Raw genomic sequence first — 25,397 nt, forward strand, 5'->3', positions numbered from 1 at the left:
GATGGTTGCAAATACAAACATTGTATAACCCGGCATGACCATCTTCACTTTTGCTCTCTACTTTAAAGACCTCATGAACACCATCTACCCCACATATCTCTTCTACGACCTTATCTCTCAGCACTAGCACTAGACTGATCTTGCGAGTAGCATCCTCGGAAATGGAATTCCGGTATCATACATGCACACCATCTTGCATTGTGGCTCGTGCACTGCCTTGAGGAGTGGATGTATCTTTTGACTTGAAAAGAGAATTGGTTACACTACAAGAGGCTCTTCACATTAGCGACGCTCACACAGCGACGCTCAAAAAAAAAAATTCCCGGCGTCGCTATGAGCGTCGCTATAAGCGTCGCAAATTTACAAAGAAATTTGCGACGCTCATAGCGACGCTTATAGCGACGCTCATAGCGACGCCAGCTGGGGTAAAAAAAATAACCGAGCGCGCCCAAAAACTCAGATCTCAGATCTGAGTTTTTCGGCGCCCTCAAGCAAAGAGCAGGTAACGCTCTCCCTCACTCTCTCTCTCTCTCTCTCTCTCTCTCTTTTTCTTTTACACACACACACACACACACACACACGAGGAGAGGAAGGAGAGCCAGGTATGCTCCTTCCCTCTCCTCATTCTCATGTTCCCTTCCCCTCTTTCTCTCTCCCTCGCTCTCTCTCACACACACACATACACACACACACACATAGTGTTTTTGAGAGAGAGAGAGAGAGCGAGAGAGAGTGCAAAAACGCACACACATACATAAACAAAGAATGCACACACACATTGAGAGAGAAAAAGAGAGAGAGAGCATGCATAAACAAAAAACGCACGCATTGAGAGAGGAAAAGAGAGAGAGAACATGCATAAACAAAAAACGCACACATTGAGAGAGGAAAAGAGAAAGAAAACATGCATACGATCCAAAAAAACGCACACACATTGAGAGAGAAAGAAAGAGAAACTAAGGGAGCGTCGTAGGAAACTAATTAAAATTAAAAGACCTAAAGATCTAGCCGACGAGGAGTTGAACTGAAGACCTATTATTCAAGAGAGAAATGGCATAATCAATCTATCATACTTGGCATGGGTGATAGAAAGGTTATACCATTTATCTCTTTTTATTGGCACACACATCCACACACGCGCACACACACAGGAAGAAGAGAGTTATAACGTCGTAGGAAACTATCTTAAAAGACGTTAAAGATTAGGTTATATGTAGACTTACATTAAATTAGATTTAGGTTTATTTTTAACTAGATTTACGTTTATTTAAGCTAGATTTAGATTTACGTTATATTAGATTAGATGCGGGTCTCCATAGACTGCGATGCCTGCATGAAGCGGGTGAAGAAAGCCCTCAATGGAATATAGGGTATTGCTGCCTTCACTCATGGTGGGCTCCGTCGATCCAAAAGTACTGGTGAAATGTCTTCAGAAGATAGGGAAGAAGGTGGATCTTCAGGGCGGCAAGAGTCACTACATCCCCGACACAATGACCATCTAGACAACCTCTAGTCATTAGACTTACGTTAAATTAGATTTAGCTTTATTTTTAGTTAGATTTACGTTTATTTAGATTTACGCTTATTTACGTTAGATCGAGTCCACGCAAGAATTACTTACGGTTTAGGGTTTAGAGTTAGACGAACAGTGAAAAGATCTACTGTGAAAAGATGTTAAGATGAAGTCAAGTGCTACAGCTAGAGAAGAGGCAAAGGGATTTTGTCCACTACATGCAGTATCATGTAGACGTGGGTGTCTAGATTTCTTGTACCCACAAATATAGGTATTGACCAATAAAGACGAGATTATAACCCGGTGGTTCTGATCTCCGTGCACCTCTAGACCGAGGTGTGCGGGGATTGGACATGACTAGAGAATGTGAGGTAAAGAGAGAGAGAGAGAGAGAGAGAGAGAGAGAGAGAGAGAGAGAGAGAGAGAGAGAGAGATAAGACGAAGAATGCCAATAGAATATTAAATTTGTTGTCTAGGTTATAAGTTTTTTATCCTCATTATGAGTAGCGATGAGGATGTGGGACCGTCCAACCGAAACACCTATCTCTCAACGAGGGTCTTATGTCCTTGTAATCAATGCAAGCATGCTGTGCGACGGACAAGACGTGTTTCTTTGCAGCACGTTCGCGAATTTGGCGAGTTCGATCCATCTATTATAGATCGAGTTGTTGCCAATTATAACTCGTCGGACTCTGACGCTGGCCAACAAGCAGCAATCTTGCAACCCAATAGACGTATTCGCAGGCGCTTTGGTCAAGCAGCATATGTGAGGCCACAAGATGTAGCCTCTGACAGCTCGGGGGATGATCATGCAGAGCACATTCCCAACGAGACAATGTTTGAGCCCGAGATTGATGAAATGATCGAGACGATCATGGATTCAGAAAGGCTTATCTATGATGATATGAAAAGTGAAGCCGATACATCATTGTATAATGGAGCACGTATGTCTAGATTGAAAGCACTCCTGGTTCTTCTCAACATGCAGGCAAAGTTTGGATGGAGTGACACTAGCGTCACAGCGCTTTTCAGGTGATCTATTACAATTAGTTTACTTTAATAGAACTCTAAATGTATAATGATCTGATAGATTTTTACACGACTGTATCATATTTTTATGTTGTGTAGATTGCTGAAAGAGCACATTCTACCAGCTGACAATGTGATGCCAGATTCCCGAGATGAAGCAAGAAAGATTTTGCGAAACTTGGGGATGGATTACAATTCTATCCACGCTTGTCCTAATGACTGCATTCTTTTCAGAGGGGAATACACAGACATGGAGAAGTGTCCGAAATGTGATTCCGAAAGATATCGAGTAGATCTCCACGGGACAAAAATTCCACAAAAGGTTTTGCGACATTTTCCTTTGCTTCCTCGCATCAAGCATTTCTTCGAATGTAAGTCCATGGCCGCCCTAGCATCATGGCATGAGGAGAATAAATCTTCGGATGGTGTGCTACGAATTCCTGCAGATTGCGCAGCCTGGAAACATATAGATGGAACATGGTCGGATTTTGCCAGGGAAGCTCGAAATTTGCGCTTAGGCTTGGCTATGGATGGCGTAAATCCATTTGGTCAAAGATCAACATCTTACAGTGTATGGCCCGTTGTCATCGTCAACTACAACATTCCCCCGTGGTTGACTACGAAGAAGGGGCACCTATGGCTAAGCTTGATTGTGCCAGGGCGATATAAAGTGGGGAATATGGATGTGTATCTTCGTCCACTATTGGAAGAGCTACAACAATTGTGGATTGGCATAGAGGTGGTGGATATGAGCCGACACACAGGACGACGGAATGCTTTGATCAGAGGTATTCTAATGTGGACCATGCATGACTATCCCGGGCTAACAGAATGCTCAGGTGATCTATTGACACTCCTCTCTCAGACACTGTAAATCTTGTTTTTCCCCATAGTTGATCTATTATCATGTGTATACATGCAGGGCTTCAAACAAGCGGATACAGAGCATGTGTCACATGTGGACCTAGACTGAATGCACGTAGGGCACCCTCACTGAAGAAGCAAATCTACGAAGTTCATCAAGCGTATCTTCCGGAGAATCATGTGTTACGCGACGGCTTTTTGGGAAGAGAGCCACCAAGGATGTCTGCACAAGCATGGTTAGAGCAGAAGGAGATGTGCGATGACGGATTGCCTCCAGGGATGAAGAGACTATCTCTATGGTACGAGTTACCATACTGGCCCCGACTCGTGATCAATCACTTGCTCGATCCAATGCACATATTCAAGAATGTGGGTAATCTACTATGGGACCATTTGACCGGCAAGAAAGATACTTTGGGAGCCAGAGTTGACCTTAGAAATGTGGATCGTATGGAGCAATATTGGCCGCAAACAGCGTCTGATGGATCGATAAAACTTCCTAAAGCACCATGGATTTTCACAGGAGCCCGAGAACGCAAAGTAAAAGAGGCCATTCGATCTTTGCGGACCCCCACTGGCGTAATGCACTCGCTCCGAACGTGTTTTACTAAAGAAGGAAAGCTTACCGGTTTGAAGTCACACAATTGGCATAAAATGTGTCAGGTACGTTCATAGTGGACTTTAATATCATTGCATAAAATGTGGACTTTAATATCATTGCTGCACATACTTTACAGTTTATTTTACCGGTTGCCATTGAGGGATGTTTGTCTCTCGACATCCGTAACACAATCTACAAACTTGCAAAGCTGGTGCAATGGATCTCACAAAAGGAGATCGACGTAGACTCCATACCATTCGCCAAACTAAATGCTGCGGAGCTTGTGTGCATGTTTGAGAAACATTTTCCTACTACAATGCTAACCATTCAGGTGCATCTTCTTATTCACATAGTTGATGAGGTGGAAATAGCTGGCACAGTTCATTCCAGATGGATGTTCTTCTTAGAGCGTTTCATGAAAACGCTTAGGGATATGTGCGTCAAAAGGCACGTCCGGAGGGTAGCATGGCAGAAGGTTGGTTGGTATCAGAGTCCCTAGTGTACATTGGAGAGTGGCTAGACGGATTTGATAAATCCCGGGACACGCTATGGCGAACCATAGATGATGAGCGCATATCTGGGATTGTCATGTGCAATCTCGGTGTTGAGAAGAAGATGACGGAAGATCTAGAGGCTAAAATCAACCGATTTTGCATGCTTCACAATCCAGTGATGCAAAAGTGGATTTCACAATATGAGGATGCAAAGCAAGAGCGACAAAGGGCACGAATCGAGTGGAGACGGGGAAGACGACCATCGATGCACTATCCAGCGGTTCTGGAGAGCCTACCAACCTTCATGAGCTTAAGATGGTTGCACAACCAATTGAAAAGCGCACAACAATGCGGTGACGAAGTGACTGAAGAAGAGTGGGAGTACTCTCGGGGTTGCGCGACCAAGGTAAGTTTGCAATGTACGACTAGCAAGTGACTTTATTTATAAACGTTTGAACGGCCACTCATAATCTTTGTTCGTTGTAGTATAAGTCATACACAGCAGCATGGTGTAAAGGTCGACATTTTAGGGTGGAACGAATCGACAAAAAGCGTTTTACTCAAGATTGTGGAATCATGGCAAAATTTGAACAGTCTAGTCGACGACGTTCCTCTGATGCAGATCCCGTGGTGGCGGAACTCACTTACTTCGGCACGCTGCAAGAGATTTTGAGGATCGATTACAGAAGCAAAAAGCAATCAAGAATGGGTGGAATAGGCCAGATTGGTTGGCCAAAGAAGATTGGAAGAATGCGAAGAAAGCAGCGCGCGAGAATCCCGACAAGTGGAAGCAACAAAAGGATGCAGCCAGAGCGCGAGTAGAGGCAGGGAGCTCGCACCACTTGGGGAGCGGTGGATGGGCATCATTTGAGGCCGATTTTGTAAGTCTTTTCACATTGCTCTTTATGCATGTTCGATAGTTTAGGGTTTATGAGTTTTTTAGTTCTAACATAATGAAATCTTTGTATGTTTTGACAGTGGTCGATGACAGGACGTGATCCCACATCGTACGAGCGCGAGTACGCAGGCAGGAAGGGCTTAAACGCCCTGATGGACATTCTCAGTTCTCGCGGCGGCATGGTTAGTATTAGGGCTTACTCTTTTTTATTTTTTGTATTGTTTTATAAATGTCGTTATATGTTTATATTTACTGAAAACTGTCTTATTGTCTTTTTTTGCAGAATCCGACAGATACGCCGCTTGGACGCGATGAGACGTCTGATTAGACGACGTCAGTTTAGCCGTGGCTAGATAGCACTAGTTTAGGGTTTCTCATAGCTTATGTATCATGAGACGGATTTTATACGTCTTTTTGAACCATGTATATTATTACATTTGTCACCGCAATTCCTTTTGCCAATCAATTCTTTATGCCTATGATGTTGTACGATTGTCATTATTACATTTGCCAATCAATTCAGTTTGTCTATGATGTGTACAATTGTCAATTTTGCAAACAATGCGTCTTGTGGGTGACTATTTTGGGTCTATTATTTACCTTTGCACTTTTTTTAAAAAGTGAATCAAGTACAATATGGTTGATGGGTGGCAGGGCATTCAATGCCCTGCCACCAAAAAAATATTCTCTCAGGTGTCGCTATAAGCGTCGCTATTTATGGCTCTGTAGCGTCGCTATATGCGTCGCTATACTCTTCTGTGAGAGCGTCGCTATCTGCGTCGCTATAGGCGTTATAGCGACGGTTATAGCGACGCCGGGGGTTATAAAAACCCAGTGTATTTCCGTCGCTAAGAGCGTCACAAGAGCACACAACCTCTTGTAGTGTTATATTTTGTGCAAAACAATCGGCATTACAGTAGAGATTCCTTCTTTCCTGAACTCCACTTGATACCCCCCTTCATGCAATATTTGCACCTCATCCTCAGACAGGTTGGTGCCGACATGCACAGGCCAAATGTGTGGTGGATGTTGAGGTTGTGACTCAATGTTCTGGTCTACTATGTGGCAATGCAAGACACAATCCGGACAAAACCAAAACCAGTGGTGCACCACACCATTCAGATGCTTTTGATATCCTTCAAAAGATGGGGCCGGTATACCAAGGCTTGAACGTGCAATACTACTTCCACACCTTTGTCCTCCTCTTGGCTTGCCACTACATGTGACTACCTTGTGGAGTTTGTCGTATGGCCCACATTACCTCATTGACCTTGCGTTCCACTACATACTGCCCACCCGAACCTATAATTCGTTTTGGGGTTTGTGACATCCCTTCTTTTGCAAAGTTGATCTTATGGGGTCTTCCACACTTCTTGCGATCTTTGGTGACCGAGTTGTACTCAGACCTATGCGATGCATCATCTTACACATTGATAACCTCATTTGGCTTGCGTTTTTGCCTTGATGTCTCCTTATCTCCTGTCAATGGAGTTGGCTGTTTTATACATTGGAGTGCCCTCGGTAGCCTCGTTCACTGCTCTTATTACTTGACTAGGAAGTTTTTCATGGCGCTCCGCAAGCTTCTATATCAACAGGCCCTTCCCAATGTGTTTTCCATGGATGTATGAAATGACCTTTGTGCTTTATAAGATGGAATTTGCTAGGTCGGTTGTACATGCATCATATAATGAAAATGCGTTTACGAAAACCCTCCCCTGCTAGCCAGCTGCCATGTTTTCTCTCGACGAGGTTTGTGCATGGAGTGTTTGGTCCATCAGAGCTTAACTTCTTTCTGTGCATGTCATAATGCCTTCCCAATGTGCAATACAAATTTCCCACCAACTAAGCCATGAATCCATGTATGGAACTTTACGGTCTATGCAATGACCATTACGCCACCATTGGCATATTAAACGAGTCTCTACTGCTGTAGCCTCTTTTGTTGGTGCTTGCCTCCACCTCTCACATATTTCTTTGTGTATGTGTTGAGAATCTTGCGCCACATACTTCTTCCTTTTTCCTTTTACAAGTTGCAATAGTCTGAAGGTCCTGCATACTGTAAACAAATTGCTAGAGAGGGAGTCAAAGGCAACCTACATTGCTCTCAAGGTGCACCATGTACCTTGGATCACAGACATGATAGGCCATTAGTTATCCGATCGTTCACACGTCTAGTGTGATCAAACTGGATCCACCGATGTCGAAGATCGCCATTCCCATCTTGTCTGATTCGGTTCACCAAGTTCACATCAAATGCTCGACCAATTGGTAACATTTTGAAGACATAACATTTCTCTCCCTCCGTACCTTGACCTAGAAACGTGCTCCATGGAAGAAGTCATATGTGCAGTCTCGCTTCAGCTTTAGGAGTGCATCAAAGATTTTTTGCCACCACCTCTCTGTAAACTAGATATTGACCTTCCAAACCTAGCAACGTTCATAGTGTTCAAAGCAAAAAAAATTCAACATAGAGTTTTGCATAGAAATAAAAATATGAGAAATGCACAAACCAATTATCTTGCACCAATGGTCCCAACTCCTTAGCGATTGTAAATAGTTGTTACTCACCTAAAATTCCCTTGTTGGTGGTGTTGAGAAGGAGATTTTTACTTATAACTTCTTTTGCTAAACACATTTGAACCTTCCCGGCTCCTTCACGTGGATCAACGGTCAAAATCCTTTGCACCATCACCTTGGTGTTGTCTGTTAGTGTTTTGGATGTGTCGATGCACACATCGTGTCTATGTGAGTGACAATGAATCATGACTTTGGTGGCCGTCTCATCTGATGGCAAGACATAGTATACTACACAATCACATGTTGCAGTATAAAAAGCAATTGCCTTACAAAAGTGGCATGTTAAGCTCTTATCTCCAATCTTACAATATTATCCGGGTGTAGGTGCCTTTTGTATGTACCCATTGTAATAACTTGTATTGAAAATATGATCATTAATCAAGCGGGCACATTGTTCATTCATGCACTTCAGAGATCCTAGGCAATGACTAAGACAGTGTCGGGGGATTTGTGTTCAAAAGGTGAGCCGAGAAGGCTCGGGGCCTCTGGCTGTGAGAGGTGGTAGAGAGGAAGCAACAGAAATAGAGGGATAAAAAACTAATAGGATACCGAAATGAGCAGTATATCATCAGGAATTGAAATAAATTGTACAAGGCTTGGTTGACTTGACCACTTATAATCACATAAATGATAAACAACAATGGGTTAGGTCACAAGCTCTAGCAAAGATACCAATCTAGATCCGGAGTTTCACTTCCAATCATATTGAGATATTCGAGTCTTCTCGACGCAAGTCTAAGCCCTCATAGCCGCATACGCTCGATCTCCTCAATGAACCGAGATTGGATTTTTAGCATCAACACTGGCAATTATTTATTTGTTCCGAGCTCATCTGAATGAGGTGTTCACAAACCTGTATACCTTATCATCATCAAGATATAACAAAATAGATCATTAGGTTATCAAAGATATTAACATTATACGTATATATTGGTAACTTATCAAGATTAAGCATAAGATAATAAGATATTAAGAAAAATCTGGAATGAGAGAGAGATATTTTAATTATGGCTTGATGAAGATGAAGAAATTTGGCGATGGAGCTTTAGGATAACGGAGAGAGAGTTTGTAATTAGCTATTGGTTAATGAAGAGCCAACGATAGAAATTCTCTGTCTTCTTATATTCGATGTAGATGCTCCTCCTCCATTTATTGGTAGCGCCACACATGCACCATCTTGTCTACTCGATAGCGCCTTGGTCCTTCCAACTCCTTTCTCCTCTCTCCCTTGCTTATCGTCCACCTCTCGAAGGCCCTGAATGCACTAACCTCAACCCTTCAATTTTCCATGCTTAAGACCAAATCCACTAGCTCACAGCATGCAACATTTGGCCTTGATCCTCTCTCAGGTGGCACACCCCCTTGTTCATATGCCGCTATCTCCCGTCACCTGCACCCTCTTGGAACCTCTCTGTTTTCATGGAGGTGGCACCTCAACTCTCCCTGCTTACACAAGGCCCCGCCCTTCCTTTTTGTATGAGGACTCCGGCCCCTTGCAGTCCTCAGCACCTTGGCGGTGGCTCCTTGCTTATCTACAGCTGCTTGGCTCTCTGCTTACGGTCCTATGCACACAGCCATGCCATCTACATCCCACTCGTCTCCTACTACCCAGTTGATAGCGCAAAAACTCTCCTTTCAGTTCTCCCATGCACCTCACCACATTCTTCTGCTTGTGGCAGTAGCGCCCTTTTTTAGATACACAACTATACTCGTCACTATTCTTTTATTTAGTCCTCAGTTTCACATTAAAAAAAACCTTGCTTGCCTTTGGTTCACACCACCCTTTACCTCATGTCCAGACTCCACTCTGCTCTTGGTTAGCTTACCATAAAAGGTGCCACATCCATGGGAGCTGCAACCACTTTGACCGCCATTAATCGTAAGCAATCTTGAGTCACAAAACTTTATCCGGCAATGGCCTTCATGTACACGATAAGCATCCCCATCCATGTGAGGTACTCCTTTTTGCACATCGCCTGACTGTCTCTTGTCATCAATCCCAAATCCAAAGTCGCCTTCTTTGACAACTTTGCCTAGAGTAATATGCTCCTTTGATAGCTTTCGTTGAGCTGGCAAATAATCTCGCTTGTCTATGTCATAGGCTTACGGTAAAGCCGCTTGCCTTCAAGATGAAAACATAGATGATAGCTTTTGGAGAAATCCCTTCCCATCAAACCCGGTATATACCGCAATAGAGGCATTACAAGTGATGGTATTTGCTTTGATAATAGCACCACATTAGGAAATTTATGCTGATTAACATTGTCGAGCACAACATTTTGGATCAAACTATTGCTAAGCATAACCTGTTAGCATATCATGTTGTTAATGAACTGCTAAGATTATCCTTCAAATATACCCGATATGCATATTATTATTCTTTTTCCCATCGTGAAAGTGGAGCCGCACAACATCCACCCCCTCTGAACCTGCAGAGTCTCCGGTTTGTGCCAACCGATCTTCAATCCTGCATCTGCTATAAGCACTTAAATCGTTAGGTAGTTGTCCATTGCAATTCTTTGAATCATACCTGCCTTATCTCCAAAGCTTTCAAATGTGAAAAACATGTTTAGTGAACCCCGCCAAAATCAAGTGCTCGAATTAATTATGCACACGTCTTGACCATCAAGCTCGATTTAGGGAACTCTGTCAAGCTCAAGTATGCCTTAGTCTGTCTGCACATGGAATGGCCGTCAAGTCCTTCTTCTCAAGTTCTAGCAACATAACCAACTCAAAATATGTGAAGATACTTCATCAATTGTCCAAAGAAGTCAATTGGAAGCTAATCATGTAAGCTTGCTGACCACAAAATCCAAAACTCTTGTCTTCATTGCATAAAATCCAAAAACAAAACCTAGTGCCAAGTAACCTGCTACAAGAAAATAATTGATATCCTTGAATCTGTAAGTTGCACTTTAGTAGTCCACCAGGATCAAATGGGATAATAAGATATTTCCCCAATAATGGAGCGGCATAATACCCACATGAGCATACATTTCCTGTATCAATCAACATCAAACATTTCTGGTATAGGTATGTTATTTCTGGATCAAATAGCATGCAACCAAAATGCATACTTTTGAAGATCCTTAGAATCTCCTGGATCATATACCATTAAGAGGACATAGCATTGATGGCCCCCACAATATACTAGAGCATCATCTGAAGCATAGTGCAACATCCATATCCCATAAACTCCTGGTAACTTAAGCTCATTTTATCAGTAAGCCTTAAAGAGCATTGACTCCCTTTTATTGGCAGCCAAACCATCATTGCATAAGCATCATTAAAAAAATTAGCATCCAAATCCTCCCATAATTTTCATACTGTACAAGGAAGTAAGAAACCTATACATCTTTTTCAGTACCCATGGTGATTTAACATCATCACCCCCTCTAGCTTCATAGCCATCATGAAGAACCTTCGAACAATCTGGACCTAGCTATATCGTCAGAGGAATTTTTACCTGCTGGAATTTTACCTTGATCATGGAAAACAAATTTAGCCTGTAAATCTTCATCCATAGCATCCTCGGAAAAATCACTCTGTAAAATATCAACATTCATCAAAATTGTAGGAGTTATCTGCTCATGCAACCCATGTATAAATATAGATGTAGAATCCTTGTCAATAATTTGTTCACAATTAGCATGATCTAGGAAATGTTCATACTCATCAATATCAATTAGTAGCCCGTTGTCGTGCAGCTCTTCTCCCATGCTAAGAAAGATTACAAAAAAATGCACATTGAGCTACTTTGAAGCTTACTTGATTAATGATCAGTGTTCAGGGCTTGGTAACAAGCTATTTTTATGATTAATGTATGCCAGATGTGGCTTTAAAGGGCCAACGGATGCCTTAATGATATTAAAAAAGGAGGATGCTTTAAGTGATCACATATGGGAGATTATGATCATAGAGCTATAGTGCTTGCACTACAAGAGGTTGTGTGTTCTTGTGACGCTCTTAGCGACGGAAATACACTGGGTTTTTATAACCCCCGGCGTCGCTATAACCGTCGCTAAAAGCGTCGCTACGAGAGCGTCGCTATAGGCGTCGCTATATAGCGACGCCTATAGCGACGCAGATAGCGACGCTCTCACAGAAGAGTATAGCGACGCATATAGCGACGCTACAGAGCCATAAATAGCGACGCTTATAGCGACGCCTGAGAGAATATTTTTCTGGTGGCAGGGCATTGAATGCCCTGCCACCCATCAACCATATTGTACTTGATTCACTTTTTAAAAAAAGTGCAAAGGTAAATAATAGACCCAAAATAGTCACCCACAAGACGCATTGTTTGCAAAATTGACAATTGTACACATCATAGACAAACTGAATTGATTGGCAAATGTAATAATGACAATTGTACAACATCATAGGCATAAAGAATTGATTGGCAAAAGGAATTGCGGTGACAAATGTAATAATATACATGGTTCAAAAAGACGTATAAAATCCGTCTCATGATACATAAGCTATGAGAAACCCTAAACTAATGCTATCTAGCTACGGCTAAACTGACGTCGTCTAATCAGACGTCTCATCGCGTCCAAGCGGCGTATCTGTCGGATTCTGCAAAAAAAGACAATAAGACAGTTTTCAGTAAATATAAACATATAACGACATTTATAAAACAATACAAAAAATAAAAAAGAGTAAACCCTAATACTAACCATGCCGCCGCGAGAACTGAGAATGTCCATCAGGGCGTTTAAGCCCTTCCTGCCTGCGTACTCGCGCTCGTACGGTGTGGGATCACGTCCTGTCATCGACCACTGTCAAAACATACAAAGATTTCATTATGTTAGAACTAAAAAACTCATAAACCCTAAACTATCGAACATGCATAAAGAGCAATGTGAAAAGACTTACAAAATCGGCCTCAAATGATGCCCATCCACCGCTCCCCAAGTGGTGCGAGCTCCCTGCCTCTACTCGCGCTCTGGCTGCATCCTTTTGTTGCTTCCACTTGTCGGGATTCTCGCGCGCTGCTTTCTTCGCATTCTTCCAATCTTCTTTGGCCAGCCAATCTGGCCTATTCCACCCATTCTTGATTGCTTTTTGCACTTCGGAACGCTTGTGTTTGCAGTATTCGCGCATTCGAATCTTCATCAGGTCTTCATTGAAGCGCTGATCCCGTGTTGGAACGGGAAACTCATCATGAAGTATGCTGATGACTCTGTTTTTTAAATCACTTGGTACTTCACTCCATTTGTTTAGTATATAGTGTCTAAATAGCTGAGAGCAAAGACCACGGATGCGCGAGATCACCTTCTTGCCGTCATCATCCATGATGATGCCGCCGCTGATGTCGACGGAGTAAGGCAAGCCCTCTGGCCGGTGACGCGTGAACCTGGGTGTCCCGGCAGGGGTCTCTAGCGGCGTGTCGATGGGGGTACGGACGTCAGGTGTCTCCACCGGCGTGTGGGCCCCGAAGCGAGGAGTGTCAAGTGGGGTGGCTCCTGGCGGAGTAGGTAGAGGTGTGTAGCTTCTAGGAATAGTCAGCCGTGCAAAACCTGGCGTAGATGGCGATGCTGTGGCTGGTGTGGGGGCGGGCAAAGAAGGGGAGGGTAAAGAGCCTCGTCGAACACGAGGCGGTGTGGAGGCATCGGTGGCGGAATCCCCACAACAATCGCCACCGCCACCACTAGAGCGCCGGTGTCTAGATGAGTGTGACGCTCGTCTCGTCGACGCCGAAGCTTCGGAGCGCGCCGAATGCTCCGAAAGAGAGGGAGATGCGGATGGTGTAGGAACGCGCGATGATGCGCCAGAGCGATGACGCTCCACGTACCACTATCTCTGCTGCGGTGACAAAGAAGAAAGAAACTCCTCATCATCCATACCTGCATTAAACACACGAATATTTAAACTTAATATTGAATGAATAGAGTAGACAATGACGCAAAGACCATTAAATACAATGACGTAATGACGCATATAAATACAATGACGCAATGAATCGAGTGGTAGAAGAGGCAAGTCGAAAACTCAGAATTTTCAATCAAAAGATGTGAGCGCGAGTAGAAAAGAGCGTTACACACCATGGAAGCTACTTAGAGAGCTAGAGCTTTTACAGCACGGAGCAAAATTGTTCAAATACAATATTTGTGGCTTTAAGAGATCTCTCTCTCATCCTCGCATAACTCAGCATAACTTCCTATATCTATATAGAGCTCTCCGTTTAAACACATATCCTCTGTTTCATTTTGTAGCTCCTCTGCATGCACCCCATATAGAGTAGTAGCATCTTGATGCTCGTCTGGCACCACCGCAGCGGCTTCTGATTGAGCATCTTCTCTGATCTCCTCCATTGATGTCGTTGTGATTGGCACATGGTAGCCTTCATACGTCCTTGCACTACGAGGGGCTACCTCTATGACGTACCACCAGTTTGATGTAGACTTTGTAGGATGAAATACTACCTGCCAGAGCCACATAACTTACATGAGAGCTTTCAAGCACATAACTTGTAAAAGGGGGATGTTAACTATTTATATACTTACTTGTTCACAATGCTCGGGTAGTACGAAAGTGTCTCTTAGGTCAGTCCATTTCTTAGTAGAATCCACCTCAAGAAAACCAGACTCTCCTCTACGCACAGTAGCGTTTCGACCCTCCATGATTATCTTGAACCATTGCACGTCGAACAAGTCGACAAAAAATCCTCTGTAATCGATCCTCAAAATCTCTTGCAGCGTGCCGAAGTAAGTGAGTTCCGCCACCACGGGATCTGCATCAGAGGAACGTCGTCGACTAGACTGTTCAAATTTTGCCATGATTCCACAATCTTGAGTAAAACGCTTTTTGTCGATTCGTTCCACCCTAAAATGTCGACCTTTACACCATGCTGCTGTGTATGACTTATACTACAACGAACAAAAATTATGAGTGGCCGTTCAAACGTTTATAAATAAAGTCACTTGCTAGTCGTACATTGCAAACTTACCTTGGTCGCGCAACCCCGAGAGTACTCCCACTCTTCTTCAATCACTTCGTCACCGCATTGTTGTGCGCTTTTCAATTGGTTGTGCAACCATCTTAAGCTCATGAAGGTTGGTAGGCTCTCCAGAACCGCTGGATAGTGCATCGATGGTCGTCTTCCCCGTCTCCACTCGATTCGTGCCCTTTGTCGCTCTTGCTTTGCATCCTCATATTGTGAAATCCACTTTTGCATCACTGGATTGTGAAGCATGCAAAATCGGTTGATTTTAGCCTCTAGATCTTCCGTCATCTTCTTCTCAACACCGAGATTGCACATGACAATCCCAGATATGCGCTCATCATCTATGGTTCGCCATAGCGTGTCCCGGGATTTATCAAATCCGTCTAGCCACTCTCCAATGTACACTAGGGACTCTGATACCAACCAACCTTCTGCCATGCTACCCTCCGGACGTGCCTTTTGACGCACATATCCCTTAAGCGTTTTCATGAAACGCTCTAAGAAGAACATCCATCTGGAATGAACTGTGCCAGCTATTTCCACCTCATCAACTATGTGAATAAGAAGATGCACCTGAATGGTTAGCATTGTAGTAGGAAAATGTTTCTCAAACATGCACACAAGCTCCGCAGCATTTAGTTTGGCGAATGGTATGGAGTCTACGTCGATCTCCTTTTGTGAGATCCATTGCACCAGCTTTGCAAGTTTGTAGATTGTGTTACGGATGTCGAGAGACAAACATCCCTCAATGGCAACCGGTAAAATAAACTGTAAAGTATGTGCAGCAATGATATTAAAGTTTGCGGCCAATATTGCTACATCCGATCCACATTTCTAAGGTCAACTCTGGCTCCCAAAGTATCTTTCTTGCCGGTCAAATGGTCCCATAGTAGATTACCCACATTCTTGAATATGTGCATTGGATCGAGCAAGTGATTGATCACGAGTCGGGGCCAGTATGGTAACTCGTACCATAGAGATAGTCTCTTCATCCCTGGAGGCAATCCGTCATCGCACATCTCCTTCTGCTCTAACCATGCTTGTGCAGACATCCTTGGTGGCTCTCTTCCCAAAAAGCCGTCGCGTAACACATGATTCTCCGGAAGATACACTTGATGACCTTCGTAGATTTGCTTCTTCAGTGAGGGTGCCCTACGTGCATTCAGTCTAGGTCCACATGTGACACATGCTCTGTATCCGCTTGTTTGAAGCCCTGCATGTATACACATGATAATAGATCAACTATGGGGAAAAACAAGATTTACAGTGTCTGAGAGAGGAGTGTCAATAGATCACCTGAGCATTCTATTAGCCCGGGATAGTCATGCATGGTCCACATTAGAATACCTCTGATCAAAGCATTCCGTCGTCCTATGTGTCGGCTCATATCCACCACCTCTATGCCAATCCACAATTGTTGTAGCTCTTCCAATAGTGGACGAAGATACACATCCATATTCCCCACTTTATATCGCCCTGGCACAATCAAGCTTAGCCATAGGTGCCCCTTCTTCGTAGTCAACCACGGGGGAATGTTGTAGTTGACGATGACAACGGGCCATACACTGTAAGATGTTGATCTTTGACCAAATGGATTTACGCCATCCATAGCCAGGCATAAGCGCAAATTTCGAGCTTCCCTCGCAAAATCCGACCATTTTCCATCTATATGTTTCCAGGCTGCGCAATCTGCAGGAATTCGTAGCACACCATCCGAAGATTTATTCTCCTCATGCCATGATGCTAGGGCGGCCATGGACTTACATTCGAAGAAATGCTTGATGCGAGGAAGCAAAGGAAAATGTCGCAAAACCTTTTGTGGAATTTTTGTCCCGTGGAGATCTACTCGATATCTTTCGGAATCACATTTCGGACACTTCTCCATGTCTGTGTATTCCCCTCTGAAAAGAATGCAGTCATTAGGACAAGCGTGGATAGAATTGTAATCCATCCCCAAGTTTCGCAAAATCTTTCTTGCTTCATCTCGGGAATCTGGCATCACATTGTCAGCTGGTAGAATGTGCTCTTTCAGCAATCTACACAACATAAAAATATGATACAGTCGTGTAAAAATCTATCAGATCATTATACATTTAGAGTTCTATTAAAGTAAACTAATTGTAATAGATCACCTGAAAAGCGCTGTGACGCTAGTGTCACTCCATCCAAACTTTGCCTGCATGTTGAGAAGAACCAGGAGTGCTTTCAATCTAGACATACGTGCTCCATTATACAATGATGTATCGGCTTCACTTTTCATATCATCATAGATAAGCCTTTCTGAATCCATGATCGTCTCGATCATTTCATCAATCTCGGGCTCAAACATTGTCTCGTTGGGAATGTGCTCTGCATGATCATCCCCCGAGCTGTCAGAGGCTACATCTTGTGGCCTCACATATGCTGCTTGACCAAAGCGCCTGCGAATACGTCTATTGGGTTGCAAGATTGCTGCTTGTTGGCCAGCGTCAGAGTCCGACGAGTTATAATTGGCAACAACTCGATCTATAATAGATGGATCGAACTCGCCAAATTCGCGAACGTGCTGCAAAGAAACACGTCTTGTCCGTCGCACAGCATGCTTGCATTGATTACAAGGACATAAGACCCTCGTTGAGAGATAGGTGTTTCGGTTGGACGGTCCCACATCCTCGTCGCTACTCATAATGAGGATAAAAAACTTATAACCTAGACAACAAATTTAATATTCTATTGGCATTCTTCGTCTTATCTCTCTCTCTCTCTCTCTCTCTCTCTCTCTCTCTCTCTCTCTCTCTCTCTCTCTCTCTCTCTCTCTCTTACCTCACATTCTCTAGTCATGTCCAATCCCCGCACACCTCGGTCTAGAGGTGCACGGAGATCAGAACCACCGGGTTATAATCTCGTCTTTATTGGTCAATACCTATATTTGTGGGTACAAGAAATCTAGACACCCACGTCTACATGATACTGCATGTAGTGGACAAAATCCCTTTGCCTCTTCTCTAGCTGTAGCACTTGACTTCATCTTAACATCTTTTCACAGTAGATCTTTTCACTGTTCGTCTAACTCTAAACCCTAAACCGTAAGTAATTCTTGCGTGGACTCGATCTAACGTAAATAAGCGTAAATCTAAATAAACGTAAATCTAACTAAAAATAAAGCTAAATCTAATTTAACGTAAGTCTAATGACTAGAGGTTGTCTAGATGGTCATTGTGTCGGGGATGTAGTGACTCTTGCCGCCCTGAAGATCCACCTTCTTCCCTATCTTCTGAAGACATTTCACCAGTACTTTTGGATCGACGGAGCCCACCATGAGTGAAGGCAGCAATACCCTATATTCCATTGAGGGCTTTCTTCACCCGCTTCATGCAGGCATCGCAGTCTATGGAGACCCGCATCTAATCTAATATAACGTAAATCTAAATCTAGCTTAAATAAACGTAAATCTAGTTAAAAATAAACCTAAATCTAATTTAATGTAAGTCTACATATAACCTAATCTTTAACGTCTTTTAAGATAGTTTCCTACGACGTTATAACTCTCTTCTTCCTGTGTGTGTGCGCGTGTGTGGATGTGTGTGCCAATAAAAAGAGATAAATGGTATAACCTTTCTATCACCCATGCCAAGTATGATAGATTGATTATGCCATTTCTCTCTTGAATAATAGGTCTTCAGTTCAACTCCTCGTCGGCTAGATCTTTAGGTCTTTTAATTTTAATTAGTTTCCTACGACGTTCCCTTAGTTTCTCTTTCTTTCTCTCTCAATGTGTGTGCGTTTTTTTGGATCGTATGCATGTTTTCTTTCTCTTTTCCTCTCTCAATGTGTGCGTTTTTTGTTTATGCATGTTCTCTCTCTCTTTTCCTCTCTCAATGCGTGCGTTTTTTGTTTATGCATGCTCTCTCTCTCTTTTTCTCTCTCAATGTGTGTGTGCATTCTTTGTTTATGTATGTGTGTGCGTTTTTGCACTCTCTCTCGCTCTCTCTCTCTCTCTCTCTCTCTCTCTCTCTCTCTCTCTCAAAAACACTATGTGTGTGTGTGTATGTGTGTGTGTGAGAGAGAGAGCGAGGGAGAGAGAAAGAGGGGAAGGGAACATGAGAATGAGGAGAGGGAAGGAGCATACCTGGCTCTCCTTCCTCTCCTCGTGTGTGTGTGTGTGTGTGTAAAAGAAAAAGAGAGAGAGAGAGAGAGAGAGAGAGTGAGGGAGAGCGTTACCTGCTCTTTGCTTGAGGGCGTCGAAAAACTCAGATCTAAGATCTGAGTTTTTGGGCGCGCTCGGTTATTTTTTTTACCCCAGCTGGCGTCGCTATGAGCGTCGCTATAAGCGTCGCTATGAGCATCGCAAATTTCTTTGTAAATTTGCGACGCTCATAGCGACGCTTATAGCGACGGTCATAGCGACGCCGGGAATTTTTTTTTTTGAGCGTCGCTGTGTGAGCGTCGCTAATGTGAAGAGCCTCTTGTAGTGTTGAAGTGCTCTATCGGCTTGTCTTTATGGCTCATTGATTGGAGCTACAGTGCAAAAGTTATGGCAGTTTGAAGTTTGAGTCGATACCAGATCCATACCGGGTTGGGAAATTGCAACCAAGGGGACAGAGATAAAGTGAATGCATGGGACTGAAGTGCTCCCTTTGTGGAGCACGTCGGTCTTTTTAGATCAGCAATAAAAGTTTCAGTTGCCAAGATATTGGTTGTTAAAGATTCATCGGGGGCTGGTTCTGTACCAGTCCGGTCCATTCGGTCGGTGTGCCATCTAGGAATTTTGGGCTTCAACCAGGGAATTTAAAATGCGGCAACAGTAATTGCTTGAGGAGTCTCATGTCCGGGATGTCATCTCATGCAGTGCTTGGCTAGAAAACGTCATGATTGGTAGTGCCTAGATAGCAGGAATAAAACTCTGACACTCTTTAGTTAAATGCGATGCCTTTACGGAATAATGTTAAGGTTTTAATGAGCTTTCTGTGTCAAATGCCGTGCGATGCGGAGCCTTGGCTGATATGTATACAAAATGTGGTGAGGTGCACGAGGTGCCTAGCATTGCCTTGTCTGGCATGTGTACCAAATGAGGTGCCTTTATGTATCCCAAATGGGGTGTCCTTGAGGGGAATTGGAGTTCTCGTGCTTGGCAATGCTTTGGTCGACATGTGTACCAAATGAGGCACCAAAGAAGATGGGTTGAAGGGCACTTGCCGAAGATTATAAGTTAAAGTGGCCAAACACATTGACTCAAAGAGTGGCCACCCACCATTTAGGAGCTCGCGTTGGAGGCTGTGGTGCTCTGACGACAACGCGCAAGAAATGGGAAATGACGAGCAGGCCAGTGCACCCCATTTCGGCTCCAAATTTGGCTCGTTTCCTGTTGGTCGCGCTACCCGTTGCCATGTCAACAAGCGTTCTTTTCTATGCTCCCTAGCAACGATGGCGCCATCGTTGCTAAGGGAGGAGTAAAACTAAATATAGGGTGTGGCTTATTGGGGAAGAACAACGTGTTGTAGTTGTGAGGGTTATGAGAAGAAAAGATCAAGGAGCTTGAAGGGGAGAAGGTGCAGAAAGATCTCTCTTTCTCTCTCTCTTCCTCAGCTACCAAAACAAGGAAAGCTCTCTCTCTCTCTCTCTCTCTCTCTCTCTCTCTCTCTCTCTCTCTCTCTCTCTCTCTCTCTCTCTCTCTCTCTCTCTCTCTCTCTCTCTCTCTCTCTCTCTCTCTCTCTCTCGTCCTCGGCTAGCAAAGCAAGGAGAAGAGGCAACTCAACGAGGGATGTTGGTGTGGTTGTAAGGGCAAAAGAAAGGAGAAGTGCCGGAAGCTCGGAGGGAGAAGGTGAAGCAAATCTCTCTCTTTCTCTATCTCGTCATCGACTAGAAAAACAAAGGGAGAATCTCTTCCTCTCGTCCTCAACAAGGCAAAGAGGAAAAGAAGAAGGTAAACCAAAGCGGGTCTCACTCTCTCGAGAAGGAGAAGTAGAAAGAAGCACAATTAGCAACACAGGGAAATGTTTTATGGCAATTCAACATGTTTAGTCTTACGTTCAACAACACCGATCACTGGCGAACATTTTGAATCAGTGCAGGCTAAACTAATTTGGCCTAGATTTTGTAAATTGAAGCTTAAACTTCTTAATTTGCAATTAATTAAGTTAATGGTGCTGTTAATAGCACTACCTTGGCTATTGTGCGTCGGATTTTGTCGGCATCATAAAATTCAATTATTTTAGCACTTTGTTTATGTTTCGAAGAGGTTACTTGACAATGTTGCGGTGTGGTGTATCTTTTCTTCTCTCTTCTCCCACAGTTAGCAGCCTGCCGCCGGTGCTGACCCGACTCACGTTTCGAACACATATCCACCGACACCTAGTGAACCGGATGCAAAACCGAGCCAGGGTGGGAAGATAGTTGAAGCCTATGTCTACACCGCAAGAGGCAGCCATGCAGCAAAAGATGCAACAATTTGCAACGTACATGTAACAGCAACATGCTACCCAACAACAACATAATCTGCAAGAGCATATTTGTAAAGCTCGACAAAGTGTTATGGAGAAGTTGCAGCGGTTTGAAGGCCGCGATATTTTAAAATTTTGTAATTTTTATGAGAAGTCTATGCGAAACGAAGGGTTCTGTAAATACCATCTTGAATCAAGTTTGCCCTCACATTCCGAAGGGTTTTCATCTCCTCTGTCTACATCTCCATCTCTCTCTCTCTCTCTCTCTCTCTCTCTCTCTCTCTCTCTCTCTCTCTCTCTCTCTCTCTCTCTCTCTCTCTCTCTCTATACCGTGTGCTGTGTTAGTGTTATTTGAATCACTACTATCTGCGTCCTAGCCGCTCAAAGCTAGATGGTGCCCCTTGTTCACTCCCCATGACGAGTTCTGCGTGCACGGGCCTCGCGTAGAGGCCGCTAGGGTCCTTTTTGCGCTTTCCATTGTCACCATGTTTATGACATAAAAATTGTCTGTCTTTCTTATGCCGTCAAACTCATTAAGCTTTCCATTGTCACCATGTTTATGACATAAAAATTGTATGTCTTTCTTGTGCCGTCAAACTCATTAAGCTTAGCCTTCTTGAATTATTTGACTATCGCTTCTCCCGCATTGTCATCCTTATCATCGCCATTGTTTCTTTTCTGCTTCTTCTATCTTCTTTGATTATTTATCTCCACTTTCATCTTCTCCTTTCTTCAATTGTTTCTTGAATTGTTTCATCGTTGTAGCAGAATCGAAACGGCTCTGATACCACTTGTGCGTCGCTTCACTTTGTAGAGTAGATATCACATTGGTTTCTGTAACGTCTTTAAAATAGCCAAAAGAACATACTCGTTTAACCAAATTCAACATGATAAATCAAATTAAAAACCGTAATTTATTACCATCATAAAATAGTACATTCACTTCTTTATTGGATCAAACAAAAGAGATATTATCTGTGTATATCTATTTGTAAGCTAACTTGTTGCTACTTGTAGGTTATCATGTTGTTGCAGACAATTTGTTTATGCCTTAACTTTGTCATACGAACTCTGAATATAGACTTCCAAGTATTGAAAACGATGGGAACGGGTCTGGTCTACAAGGCATCGTGGACAAAATTAGAAAAAAACCTTCGTTTGGCTAAAAACAAAACTTTTAGATCGTGACTTATAGACCCTCTTTTTTTTGTCTCCACGACTTTTTCAACTTATTTTAAGATTACCTATGTATTTCAAGCTGAGAAACATAAAAATAAAACATGGATATTGATGAAAACATTAATTTTGACTACGTCTTTATTTTATAGTCTTCAATCAACTTATCTTTTATTCAATAATTATTGTTAAATATATCTTTAATGTATTGTGAAGAGAGTAGATTTTGTCCCTCGATATTTCGAACTCATTTGTGTACAACTAATACTCTCTATCTCATAAACTATTCAAGAGTCTTTTATGCCATATTTCATAAAAAATGTCAAAAACTCCAATAATTGGGCTCAATAAAATAAATAGCAATGCAAGCACTTTTTGATAGGCTGACTGTGGAACAAGATGAGTTGATTTAAGAGCTACAACTTACATCCCAGTAGATGAACATAATGCATTCACGGGTTTAATGCCCTGTAGTTGAGGTGTCCCACATCCTAACTACTTCTTGCAATTAAACTTGCAGCACATGGAGTATGCTTTGTATGCGCTATAAGTTCCTTGCTTATGTGTCGCAGAATCGTTTGCTGAACTCAGCGAGAAAGTGTCCCATGTGCCACTCTTTGCACGTACGCCTCGTTATGTGCTCTAAGCTCTCAGTGGGACTAGAGCCAGGTGTAGTGCATACGTTATTTTACACTTTCGTTGCTTATGTGTCGCACAATCGTTCGTTGAACTCAACGAGAAAGTGTCCCATGTGCCACTCTTTGCACATACGCCTTGTTATGTGCTCTAAGCTCTTAGTGGGACTAGAGCTAGGTGTAGTGCATACGTTGCATGTGCCTAGTCGGACGCAAGTGTAATTGGCTTCCACAATGTTGTAGACATACTAGAGGATGTGGAGGACTTTGCCTGCACCTACACGGTGGATGAAATGGGGGGCTCTTGAGTTCAATTATTTTGCCCTTCATAGTAGGTAGATAACGAATCAATGGAATCATGACTTCAAACCATCCATCTTTTGGAGCGAAAATCATAGACTGCCACGTATTTGCATCCTCAAAAGTTCCCCACCATGTCTGCGTCCGTATCGTTGATACATAACATCGTCCATCACCCTTCACACGAAGAGAAATGGTATCAATTGAGTGCAGATCAAAGCTGCTATAGCCTTGAATGGTGCGCAATGCGTCCACTTGCTGGTTCCCTTAACTTTCCTGACAAAGTGCCTGAAAAGACAACAATTTTATTTGTGTCGCCACCCAATTCCAAACGTGCGCTGGATAGACCACCATAATCAGATAATCAGAATGAACAATCCAATTCCTCAAATCATCCTGGCTTGAAAACCTGAACAAACTCAACTCCTTGGAGGGTTGTAGATCTTCAAACTTCCAGGCCACAGCTCGGCAAGCTGCATCAGTCGTGGCGTGGACAAGAGCTCGAAACATGTGCTTCCTAAGATGTTTTCCTGTGAAATTTTTGTTGTCCTCTATGAGCTTGCATCAGCTTATTGACTCTCTTGTCTCGGCCTCCTCTCTCTCTCTCTCTCTCTCAAGTCCAAGCTGAAGTGGGCGGCCACTTCACCTTAAACTTGAGAGAGAGAGAGAGAGAGAGAGAGAGAGAGAGAGAGAGAGAGAGAGAGAGAGAGAGAGAGAGAGAGAGGGAGGGAGGAAGGGAGATCATCACGTGGGCGCATCCAGTTCACCTTGATCTTGAGGGAGGGAGAGAAAGAGAAGGAGGGAGGGTCGCAAGCATCCAGCTGTTCACCTTGATCTTGAAGGGGGGAGAGGGGGGGATCCAGTTCACCTTGATAGAGAGAGAGAGAGATTATCCAGGGACGTACAATAAATAATAAGAGAGCTCACTATGTTGTGATCTGGACTAAGACGGTGGAAGGAGGCCACATCGCATGGTTACGTAGATCAACGAATCACCAGCTTACCGTCAAGCCTTTTCGCGGCAAATATCCAGTTCAGGTAAACATCGACATTCCTAGAGCGGCCCCTTCACTTGCAGTTGCTTGGATGCTTCTTTTCCAGTCCTTCAATGCTAGCAAAACCCCTTGCAACGCCTTGCGGAGACGTGTGATACAACACAAAGCAATACAGTCATTGCTCACACAACTTTACTCGCAGGGGGTTGTGATGGTTAGACAGGCCTGCCTTCACCATACGAGTTCTTCTTCTTCCCAATGGCAATTATCAGATCCCTACGTTTGTAGAGAATCTCCTTGAAGCTAGCCGTCGACGTATCATTCTCGAATGTCCGACGGTTCTTGGCCTTCCACATGCGCTGGAAAAAGCAGACCCTCATCGTTTGAATACATATGAATAGATTTTGCTCCTAGGAAAAGATTGTTTTTATAGAACCCTATTTTCTACATCCTTTGGACCTACTTGCATATCTTGCTTACTAGGCCAATAATCGTTGGGCACTCCTTGAAGAGGTAGGTAAGATCCTCACTCACCATTCTGCATCCCAAACACCTATATTACCACGGACTTGGATTCTGGTACATGTCGGCAAGGCCCCCAAAAACACCTTCCACAAAAATATCAGTGCCCATTGTGTGTTTCATATGTTATTAATCGCCGCAATCGAGCTAGGTGCTGGCCATTGTTTACCCCATTGTTTGTTGAGAGATGAGAACCAATCCGCCTTGAATATAGGAAGAGCATGCTAAATACCCTTGTTTTGTGGTTTACAAAACAAGCTTCCCTTAGGCCAACGCTTGGCTTTCCAATCGAAGTTGGACTTGCAAATAGGCATTGTAATGCTATCGAGCCCCTTCCACAACTCTGGTGACTAGTGGTCTTTCCGGGCCATTGAGGTGAAATTGTGAAGTCAGTTGGTCTAGATCTTTCCATCTCTTATTGTTGC

General features: G+C 43.4%; 1 pseudogene; it reads right to left on the reverse strand.

Annotated features, from left to right (window-relative positions):
* The window catches only part of LOC147421746 (putative complex I intermediate-associated protein 30), a 50,987-nt pseudogene extending 27,022 nt beyond the window's left edge, over positions 1–23,965 (reverse strand).
* Positions 23,966–25,397: the final 1,432 nt, after the last annotated feature.

The sequence above is a fragment of the Adiantum capillus-veneris genome, chromosome 27, assembly GCF_014529385.1.
Source record: "Adiantum capillus-veneris isolate H3 chromosome 27, ASM1452938v2, whole genome shotgun sequence".
NCBI classification, from domain to species: Eukaryota; Viridiplantae; Streptophyta; class Polypodiopsida; order Polypodiales; family Pteridaceae; genus Adiantum; species Adiantum capillus-veneris.